Source organism: Panthera pardus, unplaced genomic scaffold (genome assembly GCF_024362965.1).
Source record: "Panthera pardus isolate Hobbes unplaced genomic scaffold, ASM2436296v1 HiC_scaffold_8, whole genome shotgun sequence".
NCBI lineage: Eukaryota > Metazoa > Chordata > Mammalia > Carnivora > Felidae > Panthera > Panthera pardus.
The window spans coordinates 141437239-141455360 of NW_026527013.1; the positions used below are offsets into that span (position 1 = coordinate 141437239).

Genomic DNA, 18122 nt, shown 5'->3' on the forward strand with positions numbered 1-18122 from the left:
TCCATTTTTCATTCTGTAGCCAGACTATTCTTGTTTAAAGTATAAATCAAATCATGCCAGTCTCTTATGATTCTACATTTATGTCCTGTATTTAAAATATCATTTTCTTATGATTTTCAGGTCTCTGACCATTTGCTTCCTACTTATCTTTCCCACTTCATCTCCGATATAATTCCTTTACCCTCTATACTCCAACCACACATGTGGTCTTTTTTCTCAAACACACTCGGCTAGTGTTTCCTGTGCCTGGATTTCTTTTTTTAAGTTTAATTTTTTATTTTGAGAGAGACAGAGACAGCATGAGCAGGGGAGGAACAGAGAGAGAGAGGGAGAGAGATAATCCCAAGCAGGCTCTGTGCTGCCCACACAGGGCCGGAAACAGGGCTCAAACCCACAAAACTGTGAGATCATGACCTTAGCCGAAACCAAGAGTCAGATGCTTAAAGGAGCGAGCCAGGAGCCCCTGTGCCTGAATTTCTTTCATTCATCATCTCCCTGTGTGAGGCTCCTTGTGACTACTCATGTTTCGTGTTTCAGGCCCAAATTTCACCTTCTCAGAAACTACTCCCAGACTCATTCTTACTATGTTTTATAGTCTTCACAAGGCTTATAGCTATGTGAAATTATCTTGTTCACTTAGCTATCAATAAATTTACTTTACCTATTTCGCCCTCCTACCCTCCAAAAATATATAAGGTACATTGAGGGCAAGAAGTTTGCCTGCTTTTTTCACTCACGTACCTGAGTCCCTGGAATAGTGCTGGACACATACCTGGTACTCAATAAATTGACGAATTGATGAATAAGTGAAGGAAAGTTTGAATGAATGAATAAATGAATGAAATGTTGAATGAATAAATGAGTGAACGAATAAATGTCATTATCCTTTGCAGAATGAGTTATCATTTTAACCTACATGGTTCTGTGGGCTATATTTGGAGGCTTTGAGTCCTTGAAACTACTTTAAAATAATTGTTTTTCACTTATACATGCAATATTGTTGTTCCAGGAACACTGCATCAGGTTCTTAATAGCCTGCAAAAATATGGGGGGAAAAGGGGAGCCTGGGTGGCCTGTCGGTGAAGTGTCATGATCTCGCGGTTTGTGAGTACGAGCCTGGCGTTGGGCTCTGGGCTGACAGCTCAGAGCCTGGAGCCTGCTTCAGATCCTGTGTCTTCTCCTCTTTCTGTCCTTCCCATGCTCATGCTCTGTCTCTGTCTCTCAATAATAAATAAACGTTAATTTTTTTTAAATATGGAGAAAAAGAAGTACTTTCCTTCTTTGTGTCTTCTTTAATTTTCGGGCTGTGGTATCACCAGTTTTCTGACATTAGAAATCTCAGGGAATCTTATCTCTTAGCTCCTTACCAGCAGGGACCATTTGTCAATACAACGCAAAGGGAGATGCTCTGTAACAGGCATAAGAGCCTTGTTTTCCTCAGGAGACTGATTTCTGAATTGTGCATGAAAGAATGTTAAATCACTCCGAACAAAGGAATACTGTTTACCTACAAATCTGTGGGCCCACAATTAAAGCTTCTTTTTAAGGGTTCTCCCCCTATGTGATTTTTATCCAATATTTACTAAAAAAACAACAGTGCTTGGAAAATGAAAACAAGAAATCTGAATGGTTTTTCCCTTTTTCATAAGAAAATAGATCCTTATCATTTTGCCATTTCTTTGCAGAACCTTTTTTACTTTGAGAATGAAATACTCGGTAAGAGATGAAAAAGCTTAATAGAAATTGGGAAAAGGAAGTAAAACATTTTCTGGGATGAGTGATTTTATTGCTTCTATACACGATCATTTTTAGAATAATTTATACATTCCACTCCTCTGGACAGAGTGCAGTGCTTTGACTCATACATATATATTTTTAAATCTCTCTCTCTAACAAATGGCTTTGTTTGTTTGATGACCTTTGCTGAGAGCCTTTGATAATAAGGCTGAGAATTAAGACATCGCCAGACAGTGGTGCACAGATGGGCTTCAGCTGATACTCTAGAAAAATAATATCTTCATCCTCCAGCTATTTCCCCATAAATCTAGCCACCGTACTGTTTCACAAAAAGGAAAAAAAAAAACCATGCTTTTTAATGCTACTGCTACTTTTTGCCATGATTAAAAGTTGTCTTACTCTTTCTGTCCTCTGAGTAACTGTATAAATAAAAAGCACAAAGTGGAAGTAACTGAAATCTCATAAAAAGGGCAATACTTTGTCCACATCAAACATGCTGACATTTTTGAGGGTCACTTTACGTTTCTGGAAAGCTTCTTTCCGTTGTTCTGCTACAGGTCCGAAAATGAATTAGTGGCTGCATTGAGTCTCCTCAGGAAATTAAGTTTCTGTGTTTGTGCTATCTCTGGGGTCTGAGCAATAGGTTTCATTTTAGTTGGAAGGAAACTCTACTACCAGAAATAAGGTTCTGCCTACCATTTTTTCCTGGAGCTATTTCAGGTGATCAAAAATAACTAATAAACTAGGGAAGAAAATAAAACTATCTCAATTGCTCAAGGCTCTAAAGAAATTAGGGGAAATCTTGGAAAATCAGTCAGTAGGATTGAAAACAAATGTTTGGAGGTGTCTGCAGAGCTCAGAGGTGTTGAGCATCTGACTCTTGCTTTTGGCTCAGGGCATGATCCCTGGGTCATGGGGTTGAACCATGTGTCAGGTTCTGCACTGAGTGTGGAGCCTGCTTAAGATTCTCTCTCTCTCTCTCTCTCTCTCTCTCTCTCTCTCTCTCTCTCTCTCTCTCTCTCTCCCTCTCTCCCTCTCTCCCCCCCGCCCCCTCTCTCCCTCTCTCCCTCCTCCCCCGAAATAAATTTTAGGGGCACGTGGGTGACTTAGTGGGCTAAGCGTCTGACTTCAGCTCAGGTCATGATTTCACAACTCATGAATTTGAGCCCCGCTTGGGGAATCCCCAAATGGTGATCTCTATGATTGAGTGCAGAAGTTCTAGGAAAGACCCTTCTGCCCTTTTCCCAAATCCCCTCTACCTACCTACACCCTGAGTTCTGACACCTTTGTAACATGTGACAAGGCTTTTAATTCTGCTCTTAGATTTCAGGATTAAAATGTAAAACCATATTGACTTGGGTTCAAGTAAGGGTATAAAATAGTCTATGTTGATATCCAAGGAGCTCAAAAGGGTAATGGATTTCACATATGTTTTGTGGCAATGGACATGTCAACATTCATTATCTCCCTGAAGATCTAAAATAACTGTGAATTAGCTAGTATTGCCTTATTTCCTCTGAGGATATTAAGACGAGAGGTTAAGTAACTTTTCTAAGATCACAGAGAGTCAGAATTGATGAAAAAAGAAATCAAAGTGGCTCCATCTGACTACAATGGCCCTAGCTCCCCAGCCTGTTGCCCCGTTGAGCATAGTTAGAAAATCAGGAATAGCTAGGGGAAGGGAAAGAGGAAAATCTGCTGAATTTAAGGGCTGCTTGGTATGCTTCGTAATGTTAAATAAAGGTGTATATTCACTGAAGCTCTATTTATATATGATAAGCAAATATGGAAGTATTTTGGAGTCTCAGAAACTGTGGGTTCGTGTTCCATTAATGAGTTACGGTTTATAAATTTTATGTATCTCTCAGGTTTTAGTGCAACTTGTTACACAAAAGTTGGTTCCAAACATATTTTGACTTTTTATTTCTAGAAGAGTATAGTTCATGGTGTTAAACATTGTAAGTCCTTGATTTTTTTTACACCAATTGCTATTCTTACATTTGCATATGTTATTTCAATATGTAATGTGTTTATATACATATACATGTATATATGTGTGTGTGCATATATACATACATACACATATTTCTGTTCTCTAAGAAATCAAAATAGAATGTTGTGGCATGTTTCTCTACTGGTATGTATATCTCTGATCTCATAGACAAGGTTTCTACCTTTTGGCTCTATGCTTCTATACTTCTCTGTTCCTCAATTTCTGGAAAGTATATCAAAAGACTTCACCAAGTCCTCACATGTGTCCTTAATGGTTTAACATCAGTCCTCTGCAAAAATGTTATTTCGATGAACGCAAGGCCGAGACTATCTTGTTCACTGTCGTATCATCAGCCCCTAGCGAAATGACTAAGTATATAGTAAGAGCTTAAGAAGTATTTAATGAATTGAATTGAAATTGAAATTCCGTATTCCCTTTGTAAAAGGCAACTGTCCTTGAAATGAGCAACACGCTAAACCATGTTATACTAAAACTATATATTCTCAGGCAAAATCTTAGAAGGCAATGTTGGACAAGAAAGTTATGTACAAATGGTATAAAGAGGCTTCAAACAGTAAGTTGCTGAAATTCTAGTTTTGCTTAGAGCTAGCTCCTATTTGTAATATTATCCATTCTCTTAGAAAATATTTTTGTTAGGCGTTCTGTTCCATGCTAAAGATTGAAAGACAAATAGAATAGACTAATTAAGGGAATTAATTCTTAAGAAGGTCAGAAGGACTTTATGAAAATGCATATTAGGCCAGAGGTCTTAACATTTTTGCTGATGTACTCTCAATGAGTATTTTGAAAAAAGTGTGCGTTCCTTTACATGTTTTAAAATCAATATAAAAAATTCATTATATGTTTAAAAAGAAGTAAAGAGTGTAATTTCTGGCTTCTTTTAAATATTGTAATTTTAAAAATTAAAAATGCTACATAAATCTTTTACACTTTAGATTTCAGTAGAATCTGAATACCATAGCACTTTAATATCCATAACCAGACATTTAATAGTTTCATTATCCAGCTTTTCTTTAATCCTTAGAAATTTGATGTCCTATCTTTTAGTCTTTAACCTTATTTACATTTCATTTTCCCTAGAGAATTTTATCCTAAAGTAATATATTTCTAAACCCATATCTCCTTTACTAATTAAGTACTAAAGTATTTCATACTTCTCTGTAAGAAAACTCTGCTTATAAATTAAACATGTATTTTTATTTTCCACAACTCTAAGATTTTAAATGGTAAATGTTTTTCCTGGAGGCACCTGAGTGGCTCAGTTGGTTAAGCATCCGATTTTGGCTCAGGCTGATCTAACAGTTCGGGACGTGGAACCCCACATCTGGCTGTGCACTGTGCAGAGCCTGCTTCAGATCCTCTGTTTCCCTCTCTCTCTCTCTCTCTCTCAAAAACAAATAAACATTAAAAAATATATATTTCTCCTGGAAGTAGTTAGATTTGGAATTACTATTAGTACACAATGTTTTATATCCTTTTGCTTTGGTCAAAGCAACAAAAATATATAAAACATTTGACAAGTAATTATTAAGTGTATAGAGAAAAATTTTATTATAAATGATCCTATTAATAAAAAAGGGACTACATGTTTCACATAGTTCATATGTCCAAAAATGATTCTTCCTCATTCTTATAATAACAGTGTCCAAAATCAGTTTTATTTCTGTTTTCATTGATGATAACACTGAGAAGTATTGTCTACATATTAGGAATTTTATCATAGACATGTCACATGTTTTCTTAAACTTCTAAATTTCACATATTTTCTTAAACTTCTAAATGTCCAGCTAAAGATTGTTGTTTTATCATTACTTTTGATGCTATATCAGCTGATGATTCAGTTAGGTCTTACATATTTGATGAGAGGAAAGACGAGCCATTTGACTTGCAAAGGAAACCCTATAAGTTGAATCATCCGCTTCCTCAATTTCTGGAAAGTATATCAAAAGACTTCACCAAAAATTATCAGCACTTTAATTTACATTTTCTTCCTTAACTTAGGAATACCTTGTCTAACCTGACATACTCAGAAAAGGTTGGAAAATCCAAATATTATTAATTTCAGCATAATTTTGCTAATATAATATTTTTGTAAAAATATTTTATCTTACAATTTTTGAATATGCTATTTTCAAAAGCCGGTTCTCATTGCCAAATTAATCAGATTAGAATTATTTCTTATAGAAGTTTGACTTCATTTTTCACTCTCTATAAATATAGTATGTGTTTCCTTGATTCAATGGTCTTGCTTCTGAATTCTAAGATAAACATATGGATAAGGCCCAAACATTGTTTTGAGCAGGTTGTACTCTACATGATATAAGGCCCTGTTGCTTTTAATATTTTTTACCAATGCTCCTTTTGTTTTTCATAGACCAGATTCTCCCACAGGGAAAATGCATGTAAAAGATTAGAAAGGGGAAATTTAAATGACAACCTAATGTTAGTGTTTTTCAAACAGATTGATTTTTTTTTTTTTGTATTTATTTAAAAATTTTTTAATGTTTTTATTAATTTATTTTTGAGACAGAGAGAGACAGAGCATGGGCAGGGGAGGGACAGAGAGAGAGAGGGAGACACAGAATCTAAAGCAGGCTGCTGGCTCTGAGCTGACAGCACAGAGCCTGACGTGGGGCTCAAACTCACAGACTGTGAGATCATGACCCGAGCTGAAGTCGGCCGCTCAACCGACTGAGCCACCCAGGCACCCCAGCAGATTGATTTTTACAAAAGGGAATATGAACTTAGAAATCTGAAGATTAGTTGTCCTAAAATTTGTTTACCCTTTACTCCTTGGAGAGTTTTCATGTAATTGTGTTTGCATCATTCTAGGTTAAATGACTTGCATAAAGTTACACAACTTAAAAGTGAATGAGTTGAGATTAGAACCCAGGTCTAACCCAGAAATTCAGGAACTGAACTATTTTGCTCTACATTATGTTTTATGATCTCACAGAAGGAAATGAATGGTGTCTGCAGAGAAATCTGGGATGTAAGATTAGGAGATACTTTTCTCTCTCTCTACGCCCCTTTCCTATTTCTACTTTTTCTTTCTTCCTTCCCATCCCTACCATAAAGTGGAGGAAGGACCATTGTAAAAGAGGAGTTTAAAAAATAGACACGGCATAAAGCCTAACTTCAAAGTCTTTTTCATACATATTAGTTTTAGGAAATAGCTTCTGAATTTGCATGAGTTCAAACTGTCTATATGCCTGAGTACAAGCCTTCTTGCATTTCTAGGACTGTGCATGACCTAGACGGAACATTATTGATCTAAGAGAAGAAGCAATGCTTGAGACCAAGTAAGATGTCAGCCATAGTCTTTTCTCTTTAGCCTATTAGGGCAAAGTTGGTTCCCAGAGTAGACTGTCCTCACTTTGGAGAGACCAATTCTGAGGGATGGTGGGTAAATTTTGATAGAAGGAGCAGAGATAGTAGTTGGGAGGGAGGGGACTCATGATTATTACACGATCAGACCTTAATAATTGGGAATATCAGAGGGGCACAGTCTGAAAAAGGAAGGATTACATGGAATCCACAGTGGGACCTTGGAAACCAATACAAATGTACTGAACTAGAAAATGTCGTCGTAACCAGCTACATAGTGTATGGGACATCATGTCCCAAATTTTCTAGCCCATGCAAAACTGAGTGAAGCCTCTTAGTTAGATTTTAATTGTAATGTAAATGTGTTCATGGGGGAAGAAAGTGAAAGAAAATACAGCTAAGAAAATGTGGAAATGAAAAACTTCACCTTTATTCATCAAAAAATTTTATTTTGATCAACTTCCTGCCCTTAAAATTGGCTATTTCACCCCCTCCCCAGCCCACACTTTGGCATTATTTCCAGGGCTGATCAGTCAGCTACAGTTGTAAAGTGTCTACACCGTGTTATGTGCAAGCTGTTGCGCTTCCTGGTGTTTGGCCTCTAACTTCAAGCATTGAAGAAAGAAAGAATACCTTCATCTTCTTCAGTATGTGACTGGAACAAGTTAGCCATCCTGCTTTTCATTACATAAATCCTTAATTTCCTAAACAAACAAACCCCTCAACGTCTCCAGAAGTAACAGAGATGGTATTCACATGTCACTTACACGTCCCATCACATCACCATCTCTCCCAAATCTCTTTCCAAAGCTGACTTTTTTCTGAATCCCATGCAAAGGAAAAAAGCCATAGGTAACAGAGGCATGTTGTTACTTTCATTTGTGTGCTTCGACATAGGTATGGTTTTGATAAATATCTAAATGAAAAGGTAGGAGGAACGATGTCATGAAAAGCCTATGCTTATGCCCATTGAGTATGTGACTTGGCTTGGGACTCTTGTCCTGCAGATTTCTGAGCAGAGCAGCACAAGAATATCTTCTATTTCTGTTGCAACTTGGACAGCTGGAAAGAAAGCTAACAAAAGGATCCATCAGAACATGACTCTCAGTTTCACTTATTCAGAATTAAAAGTAAGTTGGGCAGTGGATTAGGAAAACAGCCTGTAATCAGATCAGTGACCCCCGTGAGACCCTGTCATTAAAACTTTAGTGTTGAGCCTGCAAGCCTCTGTTCCTCTGATTAGGCAATTTACTCTATTTCCGCTCTTCTGTCTGCCAAAACATTTAGTCGCAAAATGCTTTCGAATTCTCTAGACTCATAAAATGGTGTTCTGAGGAAAAGGAAAGGAGAATGGATTATCTTCTTTAGCTACCTATCATGATGCAATCAGAAAACAGGAGAGGTTTATAGATAATATTATAAAGAGACAAAAGCAGCAGATTTCATTTAGATGGCCAGAAGGGCACAGGCTCCTGCTGAGTCCTGACAGCCCAACATGAGTGCCTTTGCTCCTCATGTGTGTGGATCACAGGGATTACTTCCATCAGTTAGCAACATGGTGGAGGGGACAAACTGGGGCTGCATTTTCACTCAGTTGATTGTTGCCGAAGATCACATGTATGACGACATGCAGTGACTCAGTTTCCATATCTGTGTGGTATGAATAACAGTTCTTTCCATTATCTTACAAGTTTATTTTGATGCAGTAATTGCTGGGGAAGTGTTTTAAAATGTTTTATATGAATAAAAGATAGTTATCTAACTTATAAATTCTGACTTTGATCTTTAATTCAGGTCTAATTCTATTGGGGGTTATTATTAAATATGGTCATTATGTATTTATTTTATTTCTTGTTTAAGGATGATACTGATTTAAAAATTACAGGGCAACATCTAATGGAGTCATTGAGGTATTTCTATTTATATCTTTTGTGAACATTCCAAGAGATTACAGCCTACTTCCCCTAGGGACGATTGGAGACACCAGAAAAGACTTTACTGTGCATCTCATCTCATTTCTAAACCAAGGTGGGAAGCCACAAATAAAAACACCAAACTATTATGGGCTATCGAATTTCTCAGATATGTTTCCTTCTCATCTGATTTAGACGTATAGCCAGGGTTCTGACCCCAGCTTGCTCGTAGTTTGATCCTTAAGTGTAATAGATTTCCCAATCATTTGTCTTAATAATGCAAGTAAAACCCACTAACATCCTACTTGTTAATCTGATTAGATGCCAAGCCTTAGCTCCTCAGAGATGTCCCACTGCCTGTGAAGACTGAATAGTAGTAAAAGAGATGAGGCCAGCTTGTAGAACACAGAGAACATCAATAAGGAGCAGGGGAGAAACACGGTTGAGAGATGACAAAGGAATCACTGTGTACAACACGTTTTCCTTTCCTCAGACTAAGGGCATTCTAAATTGTGTTGTATGAGCCTTAACCTTTCCCACAAAGGCGTCTGTAAAAATAAGTGTTTTTGCAACCCCGTTCGTGGTGATTCTGTAAATCAAGAAAATATCTTCAACAATGGAAATGTCACATCTGCTTATGAACCAAGTTTAACGGAGTTTGTTTTTCTTGCTTTTTAAATCAAAGAATTGGCTGCTGTCTCCCTTCACTTCAGACCCTGAATGCAACATTACACGGTGAAATGTTAGGGATGTCAGTGGTAGCAACAGTGTTACTTTTTTAAAGTGCAATGGAATATTTAATGTTTTATGGCTGGCTCTGTGGGGTGAAGTTGTAACATGAACTAAAATGCCAACATAACGTGTTTTAAACTGACTACTGCATTATCATGGACATTTTAAGAATGTAATTGTTTTAACCAAGTCATAAATTGGGTTGCCACCAATTACTTCAAAAAAGATCAATGGGGGCAGGGGGATGAGAAGACAAGTGTGTGTCCTTAACAGTTTACCTAATGTGCTCTTGAATTTTGAGTAAAAATGGCATATCCCTCCAGTGCCATATTTTCTGTATTTGAGGAGGAAAATGTACTTGTATACTTTCTCTTTTCATACAGCATATACGCTATGGAAGAAATGGTTAAGATGTGAATATAGACACCAAAGTGATGACTTCCTTGTTAGTCCTGCATATCTTTCTCCAGTACTAATAAGCACCCCCCCCCCCAACATACACTCAGATGTTGTGAGAAGAAAATTATGAAGGAGAGGAAAAGAAAAGTATAACATAGTCATGTTGAGGGGGCAGCATTACAATATATACAGATATATAGACAAAAGAAAAAAATGAGAGCATTTGGGGTAAGATATATCAGCAGTGGTATAGATTTGGGAACCCCCCCCCCCAACACCAGCCATTAAAAATAAAACAAAAAACAGGACTAGCTTGACAACTTTATTTATCTTTTTTTTTTTTTTTAAGTTTTATTCATTCATTTTGAGAGAGCACACGTGTAAGCAGGGGAAGGGGCAGAGAGAGGAGAGAGAGAATCCCAAGCAGGGTCTGTGATGTCAGCACAGAGCCTGATGTGGGGTTCCATCTCACGAACAGTAAGACAATGACCTGAGCCAAAATCAAAAGTCGGACGCTTAACTGATTGAGCCACCCAGGTGCCCCCAGCCTAACAATTTTAAAAGCACATATTAAGTATCCACAAAAAAACATAATAGCAAGAATCCAAACTATAACTCTGTAGGCCAACTCACCAGGAGCAGTAAGTCACATTTGGTATTAGCAGCTGTGTACAAGAAAGAAGAGGAAATAAAAGTAACTTCTGATGACCTTTATAGCAGGAGAAACTATGCATCTAACAAAATGAAATGCAGCTCAGAGTCCCAGTTAGCTGGGAAGTTCAGCGGGTCACATTCAGAAAAGTAGCCTAAACTAAGGGGGCAGGGTTCTCAGGCTTCATTTCAGAAATGAACATGGAAGGACTACAGAAAGGTTCGTTGTTATGGGTCAGACTAGGTAAGTAAGCTCCCAAACTAACCAGCTGATGCTTTTTCCCAGTACTAAGCTCTACAATACAGAAATGCTGCTGAACTAGAATATGACGTGAGAAAGATAGGAGCAAAGGAAAGAAAATGTCCAGAAAAGATGGGGTAAGAGAGCAAAGGAGGCAGATCTCAAAAATACTCAAGACCGTATTTTTGAATTTTTTACTATACTAATAAGAGTACAAAATCATAAATATTGGAAAGCTGTTCTTGTCTACCTTCTTCTATTATTAGTTAGGAAAACCTATCTTGGTAAAATATAAGCAACGTAAAAGGATTATAATAAAATTCCACCCCAAATTTAGAAAGGTAACAATGAGGGGCGCCTAGGTGGCTCATTAAGTTAAGCGTCCGACTTCGGCTCAGGTCGTGATCTCACGGTTTGTGAGTTTGAGCCCCACGTCGGGCTCTATGCTGACAGCTCAGAGCCTGGAGCCTGCTTCAGATTCTGTGTCTTCCTCTCTCTCTTCCCCTCCCCACTCGTGCTCTGTCTCTCTTTCTCTCTCTCTCTCTCTCTCTCTCTGAAAAATAAATAAACATTAAAAAATTAAAAAAATATGGTTATTAGAAAGGTAACAATGATCAGAATAAGACTCATACAAATATGCAGTGAGTTAAAATAATTTAAGGAGACAATGACGGCTATTAAAAGAATAAATCAACCAGATTCAGATAAACACAGAAAAGAGAAAAAGAGATATTTGAAGACAGGGAAGATTTCTAAAGTAAATTGACATAACTCATGAAAGAATTAAAAATATAAAGTCATTTAGAAAATAAGTTCAAAGTAGAACTCAAAAAGGAGCAAATACCTTGGATAATGCTCTGAAATAAATACAAAATGCAATATATAAGAATTTTAAAATAGGTGAAAAAATATTAATGAGTAAGTGTTATATATGGAAATTTGGTAAGAACATAAAACATGCATTAAATGACTCCTCCTATAAGAACCCTAACATTGGACAGAACTAAAAATTCAATGAAACATTGAAGCCTTTATATTGAAAAAATGTACAATGTACTTAGGGAAAGCAATAACAACATAATTTGAGATATAATCTCAAAAAAATACATTGGCAGTCAGGCAAAATGCCCAAATCATTTGTAACAGAAAGATAAGCATTTATCAGACATTTTGATATCATGTTGTGATGGAAGAAAATGGCAAACCATTTTTAAGATCATCAAAGGAAGGAAAATGGAAGCTAAGAATTGTATATCTGGCCAAACTAGCCTTCATATATAAAAACAACAAGCTGATAAAAGAATTTAGGAAATAAATGTCGATTCCATAAGACCTACCTTTAAAATCTAGACAATGAACTTCAGACTACCAAAGTGACTGGAAAGCATGTACATAAATTGTGATGGTGAGAGCCGAGTATATATTAACCTGTAAAACTAAGATATGGCTATAAGGGAGTCAGTATAGAATATAAAGGTACATGCGGTAAAAATATAGTCAACTATTAAAAATGAGAATAGAAACAGTATATAGAAAGTAGAATAGGCTCACTTATTACTTTATAGAAATTAACAAAGTAAAAGGATATTGCTACAAATTAAATGCTTGAAAGAGAGAAGGGTTCCTAAATTTCAAATCGCTTAGACTAGTGAACCAATAAGAATACTAAAATAGAAGGGACTAAGGATATTATATAAAGTCACATAACATTTGGAAGAAAATAGAAAACCTTTCTAGAATAATAAAAAATATCCTCCTTCCCCCTAAAAAGACAGCAAATAAAACAAATCACAAAGAAATACAACAAGACAGGATAGGACAAGTTGTCAGCAAACATAAAAGAGTCAAATAGGTATATTTATTTATTTTTGAGAGAGAGAAAGAGAGAGAGAACACATGAGTGAGGGAGACTCAGAGAGAGAGAGAGGCACAGAATCCAAAGCAGGTTCCAGGCTCCGAGCTGTCAGTACAGAGCCCAATGCAGGGCTTGAACCCACGAACTGTGAGATCATGACCTAAGCCAAAGTCAGATGCCCAGCCCACTGAGCCACCCACGTGCCCCAAAAAACTGGTATTCTGATACCAGATGAAGTATGTTTCAAACAGGGGCACTACCAAACACAAAAAGGCACATAATGATTACATAATGATAAAGGATTCAACTTATCAAAGAGACACAGCAATCCAAAATGCTTGTACACTAACAACAGTTTGAAAATATGTGGTGGAGGAACACCAAAGATCCCTCAGTGGACAAATACGTATTTATCATAACTGCCATAGGCCATGTCAATACTTCTCTCCTAGTAACTGATAAGACAAGCAGAGTTTTAAAAGCCTGGAGAAGACTTCAACTGCTCTTGACCAAATTGACCTAGTGCGCCAATAGTGGAGATAAAAATAGATTATTGAAGTAGTCAATCCAAAAGACAAGAAATGAGAAAGAAATAAAGGACTGATGTGACAAATAAAACCTGTAACAATCTGGTTGAGTCAAAACTAACTATATCGATAATATGTTAAAATCTAAACACAGATTTATATGTTCAAGATTCGAAGACTGGATATAAAGCAAACTTCAACTTTACAATGTCTTTAAGAAAAACACTGTGAGGACATAGAATGGCTTAAATAAAATTGTGACAAATATATACAATGCAAACACTAACCAAAAGAAAGCTGGAGTGGCTGTATTAATTTGAGATAAAACATATTTTAAAACCAAGAATATTATAGACGATACAGTGGGCCATTACAAGTTGATAAAAATGCCAGATTAAGATACTGATGTTTTTTAGATCTTCAATATTCTTCTGGATATATATGTATGCATATACACATGTTATATTCACACCTATATAGAAAAAATATGAATAATTTCCAATTCAATACTCAAAAATGTCCAAGAGTAGACACTGCACAAAAATAGATACAAAAATGGCCACTATTCATGTGAAAAGATGCTCACTCATCAGAGAAATACAAATTACAATCATGAGTTAGCATTTCTCACTCTCTAGAACTGCTAAAATGTAAAGATTGATAGCTTGTGCAGGTGAGAAATCTCACACGTTGCTGTTGGTAGTATAAAAGGCAAAACCATTCTGGAAAAAAAAGGTTGTTCACTTTTGTAAGTTACAAATTCTCTTCGTTTGACCTAGCAATTCCTAGTTACTTGCCTAAGAGAAATGAAGACATATGTTTGTAAAAAAGACATGTGCTTCATTTTTCATAACAGAATTTTTCATCATAGTAAAACCAGAATCATCAATTGCATTGTCAAACTGGAGCCATCAAAGTGTCCATCAACAAGTGATAGAATATATAAATTGCTTTACATCCGTACGATGAAATAAACCTCTGCACTGAAAACAAAGTGAACTACTGATGTACTCAACAAATTGGATGGGTATCCTAGATATTCTTGTGAGTGGAAACAACCAGACATAAAAGATTATAATTTCATGTAATTTTTAAATCTTAAAAAATGTTTGTCTATTTTTGAGAGACACAGAGCTTGAGTGGGGGAGGGACAGAGAGAGAAGGAGACGCAGAATCTGAAGCAGACTCCAGGCTCCGAGCTGTCCGCTCAAAGCAAGACACAGGACTTGAACTCACTAACCGCGAGATCGTGACCTGAGCCGAAGTTGGAAGCTTAACTGACTGAGTCACCCAGGCGCCCCTACTTTATAATTTCATTTAAATGAAATTCTTAAGCTAGCAAAATAAAACTATAGTGTGTTATGTCACCAGAACTCAAGTGTCAACATGATAGAGGCTTTTTATTAGGCAAAAATGGGCCCTGAGGATAATAACTGCTGTTACTTGGAAACACACCAACTATGTTTATATACAAGAGTTTATAATATCAAAGATTATTTTGCTTATGATTTGGAGATTGCTAAGGAATAAACTTGTGAATTTTTGTGAAAAGAGAATCAAGCATTTATTCTGCCTTTCGATACCATCTGCACCAAACAGTTGATAAGAGGAAGCTCCTTTTCATAGAAATATTCTCAAAAAAAAAGAAAAAGTTATAGAATTAGAAAAACAATTACCATTTTGCAACCCTTGCAGAAATAACAGATCTTGACGTTGAGCATCGATGACTGCTAGTATTGCATACAAGCAAACAGAAGACAGCCAGACATCATGTGCCTCATAGGGGACACGGACGCTGACGCATATGAAGTGTACTTGATAAAAATTATAAACCTAGATCTGTGTGACTTCTGTATCTAACTATACATTAAAAAATATAGATAACAGAGGAATAGTTAGCTGGTACTGCAGGAATGCTATCACCGAAGTTCAGCTTCTGGAAAAAAAATTTTATTTCATCCACATATAATTTGTAAGGATTCAGGGGAGGTAGGAAGAATCTATAAACTAAAATAGACTTTAGAGGCATTCTGATTAATTGCGATGTATGGACTTTATTTGGATTCTGATTTGGACAAATATTTGTTAAAATTCTGTGAGACTCTCAGGACCATCAGGAAATATAAACAGTGTGTGTTTGTTCATATTAAAGAATCTTATCAAATGTGTAATTATTCTAACGGTATTATGCTTATATCTTTGAAAGAGTTCTTATGTTTTACAGGAAAATACTGAAATAGTTATAGATGTAATATTTGGGATATGCTCCAGAGTTATCTGGTCAGTATGGTGTTGGATCTAGATGAAACCAGGTTGGCCCTCAGCTGCTCATTATTGAAGCCTTGTTAACGGATAATTTGGGGGTATTTTTATATAACTTTATACAACTTCTGGATGTGGTTGAAACCTCCCACAGAAAGATATTTAAAAAAGAAAAACACAGTGTCACTCTATCCCCAAAATCAGGTATGAATTTTAGTCAGTGAATCACTGAGCAGCATGAAAGCAAAATGGTGGCCGATAATAGGTTACACTATTATATATTGCTATCTAAGTGAACTGTACGACAGATACTTGATTTTATTCACTGCATTTCCTGGACTTTTAGCACTGACACAATTTACATCCTGTAGTTCTTATCTCCAGTTTATCATCCAGGGAGACCTGATCTTAATTTTTAAAATTGCCTTTGCACTTGCTGCTCTTTCAGTGATCACAAAGGGCATCACATATGCCAAACTTAATTACTTCCTCACAGTAATCAATCTAGTAAATTTTGAACATCCTTTTCTTCTTGAAAGAATATCTTCTCCATTTTGAAAGAAGCTGTTCAATCTAACTTAATAGCTTCTCTTCTTTGTTGAACCTTGAAATATAAGCATTATCTGAGAGTTTACACGGGAGAGCCACAGACTAAGCACTGCAAGACAATGGAAGCTAACTGAAGAAGTAGTTATAAAAAAAGGGTAGTTGTAAAAATTCAAGATGACAAACCATCTATGTGGTTTTTACTTTTGGACCAGGAGGAAGGAGGTTTTGAGGAGTGCAACGGGTTCTCAACACTGAGGTCCAAAATTTTTCAGACATTGAATGAATGTGGAATGAAAAGATACAAATACAAAACAATTGGGGCACCTGGGTGGCTCAGTCAGTTAAGCATCCATGTCTTAATTTAGGCTCAGGTCATGTCCTTACAATTTGTGAGATTGAGCCCCACATCATCAAGCCCTGCATCATCAGGCTCTGTGCTGTTAACTTGTGATTCTCTCTCTCTCCCTCTGCCCCTCTCCCACGCTCATGCCTGTGCACACTCTTTCTCTGTCTCTCAAAATAAACTTTAAAAATACAAAGTAATTAATAGTACCATAGGTTGAAGAGTTATATAAATAGAAATACCCACTGGACTTTTTGTTGAGATGGGCCTCAAGTGGTTGAATAAATATCTGTTGAAATGAGTTGAACTACCAAGATCACTATGAGTAGGATGGTGGGAATGGAGAGCTGATCACATTGGATTGAGGAATGATCACGGGTGAAGAAGAGACATTCAGCCAGTAGAGCGTGCAACTCTTGATCTCAGCACATTGTATGTGGAGCCTGCTTTCAATTATATATGGCTAAAGCTGGAAAAAATGTTTAATGGAGCATCTAAGAAAGCACACTTTGTTCCTCCTCCTGCTTGGGCTGTAGGTGTGATGGTTGGAGCTCTAAAACCATCTTATAACTGTGAGGTAAACTTAAGGATAGAAGCCAGCCACAAAGAATGGAGGATTATTTTATGTAAGAGAAAAATAAGCACCATCAGGTTTAAGTCACTATGTTGAGGGGTCTCTTTCACTATCAGTTGAGTGTAATTCCTGGTTAATACACCCACCACATTCTAAAGATTTTCTAAATCATTTTTTCCCCCTTAGAATGATTTCTTTCAGTTATTTAAACCTTTATGAGTAATTTACTGGCAATCAGCACTTCTAAGACTCTTCCCAGAAAGTCTTTGAATTTCTTATTTTGTCTAATATAGAGTGACATAAAACTATTCATAAGTCTGTAACATAGGAAAAAGTAAGTAAAAGTATATGATGAGATTTTTTTAAATTATCACGGTATGGATAGTTATGTTATTTGCTACCCAGGAATACAAGAAACATTGTGTAACCCATAAAGACTAAGGGAAAAACTAATACAACATTATTTAAGGCAATGGCATAAAAGTGTGCAATTTCACTAAACATATATTGAGTCTTGGAGACTGAATGGAGGCAGCATGAATTTGGTTCATGGTTATAAATCTTGTATTATTTCCTCTTAACTGAGGAGACCAGAATTGGAGGCAGATGTTCCTAAATATCTCTCCTCACTAAGCATTCAGAAAGATTTTTGCATGTGTAGATGTTGTTGTTTTGTTGTACATTGAAGTTAATTAGTTTTTTTCTGTACTGAAGAGTAATAAAACTGCATTCTGAAAATACGTAATTCAGATTTTTTTCATTAACTCAGACTAGCCAGCTCATGGATTAGATGGCATTTAAGATGTTTTATAAAATAAACTATTAGGTTTTACCCAAAATATGAAAGAGAAAATGAAATGTAGAAGGATAGAGAGAAAGCAAGAAAGCCCTAGGCACTAGAGACAATAAATATACATTTAGAAAAGAGTCTGTTTTATCAGTGGTAATGCCTGTTCAAAATTAGATTTGCCTCTTTGGGTTCAAACCACTTTTATAGG

General features: G+C 36.3%; 1 long non-coding RNA gene across 1 annotated transcript in view; it reads left to right on the forward strand.

Annotated features, from left to right (window-relative positions):
• Window positions 1-4009: 4009 nt before the first annotated feature.
• LOC109268928 (uncharacterized) overlaps window positions 4010-18122 on the forward strand; it is a 131537-nt gene continuing 117424 nt past the window's right edge. The window contains exon 1 of the long non-coding RNA XR_008420435.1: window positions 4010-4304. This is a non-coding gene — a long non-coding RNA (uncharacterized LOC109268928). The remainder of the gene's footprint in view (window positions 4305-18122) is intronic.